Source organism: Sorex fumeus, unplaced genomic scaffold (genome assembly GCF_029834395.1).
Source record: "Sorex fumeus unplaced genomic scaffold, SorFum_2.1 ptg000128l, whole genome shotgun sequence".
Classification (NCBI taxonomy): domain Eukaryota; kingdom Metazoa; phylum Chordata; class Mammalia; order Eulipotyphla; family Soricidae; genus Sorex; species Sorex fumeus.
Genome location: NW_026606185.1, coordinates 26,338,243 through 26,349,824, shown reverse-complemented (window position 1 = coordinate 26,349,824; position 11,582 = coordinate 26,338,243). Strand labels below are relative to the sequence as shown.

General features: G+C 43.7%; 1 non-coding gene across 1 annotated transcript; it reads right to left on the bottom strand.

Moving 5' to 3' along the window:
* Window positions 1-380: 380 nt before the first annotated feature.
* LOC130045596 (small nucleolar RNA SNORA22) lies at window positions 381-509 on the bottom strand. Its single transcript, XR_008795579.1, has one exon. It is a non-coding gene; the product is annotated as a small nucleolar RNA SNORA22 (small nucleolar RNA).
* Window positions 510-11,582: the final 11,073 nt, after the last annotated feature.

Genomic DNA, 11,582 nt, shown 5'->3' with positions numbered 1-11,582 from the left:
GGTGGTGACCTCGGGTGACCTGGACTGCAGATTTCTGCAGGGGTTGGAGGTTGCACTTAGCAGCTGAGCTGAGCACTGCCTCTCCCACACAGCACCCAGTTTGTTTTGACGCCTAAGGAGGGCACGTTGGAGCAGCAGAGAGCGTGGTATGTGAAAGCAAAGCTCATAGATGATGGGTGAGACTGTACACATTCTCTCTCCTCATCCCACAACAAATCAGTCCAAAGAAAACACCAGAAGCTCATTAAATACTAAGGCAACGACACAAATATTTACGGGGGCAGAAACTCAAGCAACGCTAGCAAAAACAAAGACTGCATTTCAGACCTGTCTTAATTAAGCTTATAATTCTTTTCTCTTTTCCTTTTTCTCCTCCCTTATAATGTGCTGACTTTCTGACTACACTAAAATGGTGATTCCTTTCAATGTGGAGGTAAAGAATAGACATTATGCTAGCACAGAGTTAAAACCAAGGCAAGCAAAATGCACACTTGGGTTTCACTGGGCAATAATCAAGGTTTTATAAAAAAAACAAAACATTGTGTTAACTAAAATTTAATTTTTTTGCCATTAGATCTGATACTGCATAATGATTATTACCCCTAGGAAGATAAAGTCATATAAATTATTTACTCAAAATCCATTTCAGTCACATGCCTTCATGTTGTACTGTGAGCGTTGCCTGATATCACAGAAGAACCAGGCAAGGGGGAGGGAAGGGGAGGGCCTGGAGCAGCTGTGACTTCGAGCATGTCACCTGACTGTCCACAGTGACCTGTTTTTTCCACTGTCTGCAGCCTTTGGAGCTGATGCGGTCCTGCCTCTGGCTCTCTCCCCATCCTTTCTTTTCTCTTCTCTCGGCACCTGCTGAGTCAGCTGCAGCACTGCTCAACTTACGGTGGGGCCTTGTTCACTCCCAAGACACCCACGGTAAGCCATGCCCTGGCATGTCTCATTGTTATCTTTGGACCAGGTGGGTCATTCCTGAGCACCACAGGCTATTATTTATTCTGGGGTCAGTAGATGAGATCTGCAGCATCCCCCACAACCTACTTCTGATTGGTGTCTCCCAGCATTCTGACCAGTCACAACTGTACAAGCCCCTCAGCTTTTCAGCTCCCCATCCTTTTCAGCTTCTCAAGATGGGGAGTAAAGCATCTGCCTTGCTCTACGCACACAATGCCCGTGACTTCTAGTCAGCACAGCCCCTTGACCAAGTTGCCCAGCAAGCCCCAGATGGGCGCCTCACCTCTGTTTCTGCATTTCAACTCCAGGATTGCCCAGGGTCTCATGTCCACACTCTATACTCAACACAGATTTTCTGTGAGGTGTTCCCATTGATTCTGCTCATCCTGTTTTATTTTCTTTCTTTTTTTCCCTTTTTCTTTTTGGGTCATACCCAGCGATGCACAGGGGTTATTTCTGGCTCTACACTCAGGAATTACGCCTGGCGGTGCTCAGGGGACCGTATGGGATGCTGGGAATCGAACCTGGGTTGGCTGCGTGCAAGGCAAATGCCCAACCTGCTGTGCTATCACTCCAGCCCCTCATCCTCTTTTCTAAAGAGTGAGTGGGTTATGAATAAGAATCTCAGCATTCCTTCAGTGGGGTGCTACTTCATCGTCTCTCCCTGCTTCCTTACCTCTCCTTCACAGGATGGGGAGCTGAAAAAAAAAGAACTTGGGGACTGGAGAGATAGCCTAGGAGTTAGGGCACTTGCCTTGTGTATGGCTGCACTGGTTCAATTCCTGGCTCTGCATGGTTTTCCCAACACTGTCTGGAGCAAGCCCAAAGAACAGAGCTGAGCACTGCTTCTGAACACTGCTGGGTGTGATCTGACCCCACCTCAATTCCCCAAAAAGAAAGAGGACTTGGTCTTAAATTGAATGCATCTGTGGATTTAGGACCCCATTAATGAGGACATTGGATTTAGCGGATGCCCCTTCTCCTCCCTAGTAAGGAATTTCCACTTGATTGTTCTTACCACGTGGCTGACTCCAGTTTGACCTCCTGCACCACATATGGGCTCCCCCAAGCATAGCCAAGAAGAGTCACCCCTGAGTACGCCACCTCCAGAAAATTTTTAAGAATTAAAAGGAAATCGATGAGCTTTTCCTTTTACCCTATCTTTTTATAGATAAGTACATTTCAGAATGAGAATATGCTAACTCACAAAGGCTCACAATATCATTTGGTCTTACTTTGGGAAACTATGGAACAAAATGACAAAGAAGAAAGAGGGACTAATCTAAAATATGGTTTTATAAACCTTTCCTAAATGGCCAGAGAGTAAATATTTTCAGTTTATGGGCTGTGAACTCTACCATAGCAAACAACACAGCCATTGATAAGCTGATAAATGAGCAAGGGTAGGTCCCAGAAAGTCCATTTACAGAAAAGAAGTAACACTCAGACAGCTACAACAACAAGAAGAAAATATTTGGCAATGAGGAAGAGACGTCAGAATCCTTGTACACCTCTGATGGGAGTATTATGTGGTATGGTCACTATGGAAACCAGTTTGGTGATCCCTCAGAAAGTTAAAATGAAGATCAAGGGGTTTTACTCCTGGGTACCCTAAAAGTAAAAGCGGGTGCCAACAAGTTCATGGACAGTAGTGAGCACAGCAAGACCAGCAGAGAAGTAAAAAGGCAGAGGTTCCACTCATCAGGCTGCCAATAAGCCTGGTGTAACAGTGATTATTTGGACATTGTTTGAGAAACTGCTAATGTGAGGAAAGATACTCAGGGACCAAGAAATAGCCAGCACCTCCCAACACACACCTCTCCCATCATAACCCCTCCCCAGCCCAGCTGGGTGTCACTATGGTCCCCCATCCCTACTCCCAGCACACACAGACTCAACAGCATCCCCTGTAAGGGAATTCAGACTGCAGGCTACAAATTCTCATTTGTTTCTTGCTAATGAGGATTCTGCTTCTGGGTGTTTGTTTTGTCAAACTCTTCAAGTTCTTCACACAGTTCATTGTTTGTCTAAAGGGATAGAAATAGATTCCATTGTTCATTTTGTAGATCGCCTGTTCATGGGACTTTTGTATGTACAAATTATTTTTCTTCTTGTAATCTGTCACTGTCTATCAAATGATCGCTCAACAGAGAACCAAGAAAGGTAGGGGGAAATTCTTCCTTCCCTGACAGTGGGAACTCCCCAAATGTCCACCAGTGGGTAAGCAAATAGTTGTATAATGTCCACTAGATTATGATTTAGCCATGGAAAGGAAATAAAGCACTGCTACATGCTATCATGGGGATGAGCACCACATTTATGTAAAGGGAAAGGTGACAACCACAAAGGGCGCCATGTTGTATGATGAATGATATCATTTATATGAGAATCACTCCATAGAGACAAAATACAGAGCAGAAGTTTCCGGGGATCGAGGAAGGGGGAAAAGAGAAATTGCTCAGTGGGTTCAGAGTTTTACTCTGAAATGATGGAGATGTTTAGAAATGAGAGAAAGGTGGTTGCACAACACATTAGAGGTAAGCTTCTGAAATTGTTTGCTAAAAAATGGCTACTTTTTGTTCTATGAATACTAGATCAATAAGTTATTTATAAAAACCAGGCAATAAGAAGATGTGACCCATGGTCTTTTGCTGGCCAAGTCCCATAATAAAGGAGAGAATACAATGTCTGGGTGAACAGTGAGCTTTTATTGTTTGAGACTATTAAACTCATTTATCCCATGAAGAAACAAAAATAAAGCAATGTTTGAAGTGTATTATTTTCAGAGCCAAGAATATTAGTGAGCATAAAGATGCTGCCAACCCAACCAGGTGGGTTTTGGATAAATTTTAGGCTAAACTGAAGTCCATTAAATCTTCTGGTAAATTCAGTATTGAAGAACTTTTACTATTTTTAGCGCCCACTGGATGTCTTCCATTCCAATTTTGGGAACTAAAATAAATGTTTGGGCCTTTTTTGTCAACTTCCTGTTTCTAAGGAAGAAGAACCTAGAAAAGTCTCATGTAAAAATGTTCCAGAAGTTTTCTGCAACATCAAAGAATTCCACAGAAACCAAGGAATTAGTTCATTGTAAAAGAATCTGGAAGACACTGAGTAATTTTTAAAAAAAAAAGCATTACGGATGACTTTCTCAAAGACAACTTGTAGGACAAAATCAATTTGGGGTTCAACAACCCCAAGGCTATGTCTAAGACAGGAAAGCAAACTTGAGAAGACTCTGCTTATACAAAGAAGAGAACTTCTCATACAAAAGGGGACAGCTTAGCTGGAAAGGCACACAGCTTTTTTTTTTTTTTGGCAACAGCTCGATTTTTATTATAGACAATGCATTTAAAACATAAAGAAATGGTTTTCCATAAAATCCCTATATGGTTAAAGCATTAGAAATGTAAATCTATATTCTGAGGTGACTCTGGCATCTCATTTCTTTCTTTTTTTTAATTAATTAATTTATTTATTGAGTCACTGTGGGAAAGGTTACAAAGCTTTCAGGTTTAGGTCTCAGTCATGCAAATATCAAATACATTTCCCTTTACCAATCAATACTTATTTTTTACCATGAAGAACCCCAATAAAACCCCACCCCCCACCCCTCCCCGTCCCTGTGAGGCAGATGAATTCTAGTTAACACTCTTTTTGAAACAAATTTTAAGTAGAAATAGTAAATTTTAAGAAGAAACAAATTTTCTTCTCCTGTTTTAAAGGAGAAGAAAAGGGTAGAAAATAAAGGATAGTTTTGTCTTGACTTTATACCTCAGTCCAGTTTTCACAGGTGGTTGACATGCAATTGGCGGCCTTTGTCCAAGAAATAGCCAGGCTTAAGATTACCCTCAGCCCATGGAGGGGATAATGTGTCCCTGACCTTAGAATGGCTGACTTCTGACTCCCGAGTGAGGGTTGCCTCTCAGGGTACTCAGATTCTGACCCAGATGTCTGGAGTTCTGTGGTGTTGCCGTTTCTCATCACAGAAGCATCCAACTGTCCTTATGATTTTATTGGAAATGAGTTTGAGCAAGTGCCTATTTATGCTTGGCTCATTTTAACTGTGAAGGAATAAGATCTGTCCTGGGTTTTGGCTCTGGGGAATAGCACTGTAGCACTGTAGCAATGTCCTCCCGTTGTTCATCGATTTGCTTGAGTGGGCCCAGTAAGGTCTCCATCATGAGACTTGTAGTTACTGTGTTTGGCATATCAAATATGTCACGGGTAGCTTACCAGTCTTGCCGTGAGGGGGAGATACTCTTGGTAGCTTGCCGGGGTCTCTGAGAGGGGCGGAGGAATCGAACTCGGGTCAGCTTCATGGGCCACGCGCAAGACAAATGCCCTACCCGGTGTGCTAGCGCTCCAGCCCCAGGCTCTGGGGAGCAGATTGGAAAAGACTATTTCTGGTAGAAGGCTCCTTGAGAACGATAAGTCTTCTAGGGGCCCAAGTTTGCCCAAGACTCAAGCTGGTTTAGGAAGTGTTAGCTCAGGTTTGGGACTACGGATGAGAAGCTCTTGGAAGGTTGGGCCAGAAATCACATTATGGAAGATCAGTTCAGCTCTTCCACTTAGGGGTCTCTCTGGTTCATAGCCAAGGTGGTAAGAAGGTTATTAGGGATTTTATTCTTTTATGTTTTGCTAATATTTTTGCAATGAGCTTTATTACTTTAATTTTAAAAATAAATCTGGGTTGGATAGGCAGTACAGGAAGTGAGGTGCTTGCCTTGCATTTTAGCTATGTAATCTTTGTTGTATCTTTGGAGAGTATCATATTAATTCTTTCAGGGTCAGGGGAATGAGACCCATTGTGTTTACTGTTTTTGGCATATTGAATATGCCACAGATAGCTTGCCAGTCTCTCCCTGCAGATGGGATGCTCTTAGGTCTTCCAAAGAAGAATTGAAAGAGCTATGCTTGGAGTATCACGCTTCACTCAAGTGAGAGAAAGAATTTGGAGTTCCGACCTCCGTCGACAATCAAGGATGCCATCTCATTTGCCAAGGCGTCCAAAATCAGATGGGCTGCAATTTGTAGACGACTTCTGGACTAGAGCCATTACCGGCTGAATTCCATGGGACCTCAAAAGATCACATGGCCGCCCACCTACGAGATGCTCAGACTTCTTTGTCAAGACCCTGAACGATCGGTTTGAGACACTTCGTGTTCCTGGAGCCAGCAGATGCCATTGGGCTACACTAGCATGCGACAGGGATGAATGGAGACATTACTGGCACCCGCTTGAGCATATCGATGTGTAACGGGATGTCAAGTGATCAAGTGATCATGTTGAGTCAGAAGGAGAGGGACAGATATAGAATGACTGCACTCATTCGTGGGATATAAAAAAAATAATAGAATGAGACTAATGTCCAAGACCAGAAAAAATGGGACAGAGGACTGTTCAGTGATTGGAAGCTTGCCACAAGAGTGTGTGTGTGTGTGGGGGGGGGGGTGAAGGGCAGTTAGAATAGAGAAGGGACCAGTATGACAACAATAGTTAGAAATGACCAATCCGGACAAGAACTGAGTGCTGAATGTAGGTCGAGGGATAAACTCTCATCTATCTGTATTGCAAACCATAATTAGTGCCCAAAAGGGCGGGGGAAGGAGGGAGGAAGGGAGGGAGAGGGAGAGAGAGAGAGAGAGAGAGAGAGAGAGAGAGAGAGACAGAGAGAGACAGAGAGAGAGGTGATGCAGGGGAGGGAACTGATGACATGGCTGGTGGGAAATGTACACTGGTGAAGGAACAGGTTTTGGAACATTACATGATTGAACCTCAATCATGAACAACTTTGTAACTATGTATCTCACTGTGATTCAATTAAAATAACTATGCAGAAAAAAAGATTATTATAGCTACGGCTCAAATTTATTATTTTTGGTAGGACTTAGGGGTTGAAAGGGCTACACTTGCTACACCTGAGTGTTTATGTAGTGTTAAGAATCATACCTTGGACATGTGAAACATGTGCCCTACTATTTGAACTACATCCTTGGCCCCTTGACTTTCAAATCATCCATTAAGATGATTTTTTTTTTACATTTTTGAGGGTGCTTTTCTTGGCAGTTAGAATTCTAATGCAATTGTGAGGGCGGTGGTATAACCCAGCAATTCCCTGGAGTTGCTCCTGGGTCATTGCTTGAGACCGTGTGGTGCTAGGGATTGAAGTCAGGTCTTGCACATGCAAATTATGTACTTCAGATCTTGAGCTACCTTCCCATTTTGCTAACGCAGTACTTTGGTCCCCTACAAATGGTTTAAGATGTATCACCTGTTTTTAGTAGAATGCATCTTGTTTCTATTTATGTCACTGAAATTAAAGAATGAATGTTGAAAACAGTTCCAGTTTCTGTAGACACAGTTTCCTTTGAATTCCTTGTTATACTACTGTTGTAATCTGGGTTTTGCACATTTGGAATCTTAAGGCTTGCCATGAAGGCAGGCCTTTGATAAGAGCTGCCTGGTTCAGCCAAAGTTTAGCACAGATGATCCCTTTTATAATCATGACAATTTAAGGGAGACTAGTCATCTGTTTCACGTGGGTGACTATAGGCTTGTGGGGTCATTATGATCCAAAATCTTAGCTTTACAAGTATCATCAGATCTCCAGAGAAAATCAGGCTTTGGAGATTGATTCCCAGTAATCAAACTCACAAAAAAATGATGAATAAGCCACCCTCGATATCTGCCTGGGAAAATTAAACAAAACCTAAAGTTTCCTTAGTGCTGACTGGCACATATAGTTAAATGTGCTGGAAATGTTGGCTTTTATTCCAATCAGTTACCTATTAAGCAGTATTTGAAGCAGAAGATCAACACAGACAATTATTTTCTCTTTGGATTTCTAGTTTAGACTCTCAGATTCACACCATCCTTCTCTGTGGCAGTCACAGTAAGTCGCTGACAAAGCAGCTCTCATTCTCAGGACGTCAATACCCTTTACTCTAGGTACTCCAGGCTTTGGATGGTCCTGAGAGGTGCTCTAGTCTCCTGACTATATCTGACAGAGCTGCTGAGTTGTGTTTACAATGACCAAGTGCTTGCTTCTGCAGATTCTACCATGGCTCGTTTCTGTTGATTCTTGTTAGCTTCTGATACCCGTCAATGAATCTCACCACCTGGACTTGGACTGTCAGCTCTGACCTGCTTGTCATGTGGATCCACATAATTGTGGTGGGTGGAACCCACAGTCTGTTCACACTTAACGCCGAGGTGTGCTTATGACTCGAACTCTCGAATTTTCTCAGACTCTGAAGGACATTGAACTGACACAACTCCTGTCCTTGCTATTAATTCAGCCAACCTTTGGGAACAGAGAAGAGGTCCATGGAGGCAGAGGGAGGAGACTTGTGGTGGTCACTGATAGCGAGAATAGGTTGGAGCAGATGTGGGTAGTGCAGAGCTGACTGTAGGTAGGGACCTGGGGGACCCAGCAGCCCACTGAACAGCACACCATGCCCCCTCAGTAGATGGAGGTTAGGCCAACCTGTGCAAGAACTAGGTAGTGGGGTGTGAACTGGAAGCACCAGGCTCAGAAGTGGGAGAAGGACACAGAATGTATAGGCAAGCCTGTAGCTGAGCTGAGAAGGGGTGTGACCTCCCGCTAAGGCCAGCAGAGCTGTGGTGATCTGAACTGGAGCAACATGTTAGCTCTTGACACATGCCACAAATCAGGTTCAGTCAGAGTCCAGCTTGAGAAAGAAAGACCCAAAACATAGCCACGGGCCCTAACATAGCCACTGTTATCTGTCTTGTGCTCAGGGAAGGCTTCTTGGGGTCAGGAGTCATCAGTGATGCTTAGGGAAGCGATTAGGACAAACACAATTAAATCACTCAAATGAGGTCTATTTCTCCACGCTACAGAGTTCACTGGGGATTTGCAGAAACTTGTTGCTGGGAGCCAGTAATGTGCTCGAGACTCTTGGAACTGTCCTGGTCCCAGAGACTAAATTAGTTCACCCTCCCCCAAAGCTTGGTCCTTCCTATGTTTGGTAAGGGTGCCTCAGTGGACCAGTCCAGGAGAATCTTACTGTTTATTCTGACACCTACTGAGGGAAACTACCCTGCCTAAAAAAAATGCTCCCTTATCTATTTCTCTCTCTATATCCCTCTTGTGGGGCTGAAGAGAGAGAGAGAGAGTGAGGGATTAAGGTGCCTGTATTATATATGTCCAACATGGTTCCATCCCCAGCACCAAATATGGTCCCTGGAGCACCGTGAGAAGTGAACCTTGAGTCTAGTCAGGAGTAAGCCCTGAGCGCCACAGATGAGACCCAAATCTCCTCACCACAAGTTAAAAAACAAACAAACAAACAAACAAAACTATACTAATGCCCAAACCAATATGTTTTCTAGTGGACACAGCAGCTTTTTGAATAATTTAAGAGCCAATGTGGTGAGGGTCTGTGCATGTAAACACAGCCCAAATCTCTCCTTTGAGAAAACTTCTCTCTTTAAGAAAAGATGAACAACGATAGAAAACTTCTGTAGAGAACTTTACTTATCACCTGCTTCTGACAGTAAATGCCTCGTATAAGAATCATTTCCATGTTTAGGTGCAGAATCTACAGTTAAGGGGGCGCTAAATAACTTTTACAGCTTAGATGAGACTGTGTGCTGTGGAAATAGCACTCAGAGGAGCTGTTCAGCTGCTGATTTGTGACCTTACCTGGTCATGGTTAAGTTCATCATATGCATTGGGCTGGAGCAATAGTACAGTGGGTAGGGCGCTTGTCTTGCACACAGCTGACCCAGGTTCAATCCCCAGCACCCCATATAGTGTTCTGAATTCCACCAGGAGTGATCCATGATGAGCACAGAGTTAGGAATGATGCCTAAGCACCACTAGGTGTAGAGCCAAACAAACAAATATAAAAAGTTCAGTGTGAATCACTGGGGCAGTGTGAACCACAATAACCCCCTATCCACCCGCCTGCCCGGCCCCGAAAACTGCTGACAGAGGGGGTGGAGGGTGGTGAGTAAGCCAAAGTCTTTGATATTGGAAAAGGCAAGTGGCCTCCAGGGATGAGAGAAGCGCCAAGGGCTTAGGCCTTCGACAGAGTCAGGAAAGGCTGTGGCACTAAGTGACCAAGTGATGTGGATCTAAATAAACATTTTCTTTTTTTAATGTTGAAAATAAGCCCTTCTGATTTGCGCCTGGCTGGTGACAATATCATCAGCCTTTTCTCAGATGGAACACATCATTTGCTATTAAAAATCCATTTCCAAATAACCTAATCAGTCTGTTTCAATGTCAGTTTATCTTCCAAAAGGAACTGAAAAGAAAAGGAAATAGGAAAAGTTTCTTTTTTTTTTTCCAAGGGAAACAGGCCTCTTGGGCTCCTCTGAGGAAACGACAGGGCTGGGTCCAGCCGAGAGAGGTCAGCGGGGCGAATGTTTTTATAGGACATCAAAGACGATGCAGACAGTAGAATCAAAGCTAGAGACAAGGCACGCTTTCATATATAACTTTCATAATCCTTGGACAGGCTTAGAAAAGCATTCCAGTTGTGGAGAGCTGGCTTGAGCTGATGTATTAAAAACCTTGATAAGGAAGCGAGGGCAGAGTACGGAAATGCGGGCACTGCTGACGGAAAAGACCGATGCGCTAACCTGATGCAGAACAGGCACCTTATTCCACAAGTTCTGTCTTCTAATTTTAACCATCCAAGATGTTTATAGGGTTTAGTCATCTTCTCTGGAGCTCCTAGCTGTGCTGGGGGCCCATAGGCAGTGCCAGAGATCAAAAACCACTTGGCTGTATGCAAGGCAATCAATGTTTAGTCCCGCACCCTCTTCAGCCCTGACCTGGCACTCTTGCCCACTCTTCCCGACCATGGAGGCGGGTGTGTAAGGGCCCAGTTTGTACAGAAGTTATCTCAACTTTCAGTTGCCCTCTCATTTCAGTGCCAAGTGATCCTCAAGGTCATCCCTGTGCAGGGTAGAGGCTGGGGGCACCAGCCCCTTCTGCGGAAACAGCTCCTGCTGTGCTTGACTTCTTTTGCTTAAAGATAAGGGTGTGAGTCAGTAGAAATGTGAGGAGGGAGATGATGCACCAGCCAGAAGGAAGAAAATCACAGGATCCAGGGAGTCGACCTGCTTTTGTTCTGATCCTATCTTAAACACCAGCACTCACCATGTGACTGCGCCCCACTAACTCAGAGCAGCTCTGAGAGTGCTAAGGGCGAAAGCTAACTTCCTTTAGCATACATTTTTCTTTTTCTTTCAACTTCCAAAGCTTTAATAAATGCGATTGAGTACTTAAAATCATTTTCAAACTGACTTTAAAAGTAGATGACTAAAAAAATTCACAGAAATAATACATAGCATAAATTTTTCAACAATACAGATGGACTTCCTATTGACAAAAGGAAGCCGATTTCCACTTCAATAGAAACCATTTTCAACAGTTAAAAACAATCCAATTAAGGTGTGCATGAAAGATGGGAGACATTTCCCTGAAGAGGCTACAGATGGCAAATAAACACTTGAAAAAAAGATACATCATTTGCTATCAGGGGAGGGAAGATAAAACCACAAGGAGATAGCACTACGTGCCTATCAGAGGGACGCCCATGAAAAATACTGAGGAGAACAAATACTGGTAAGGAGG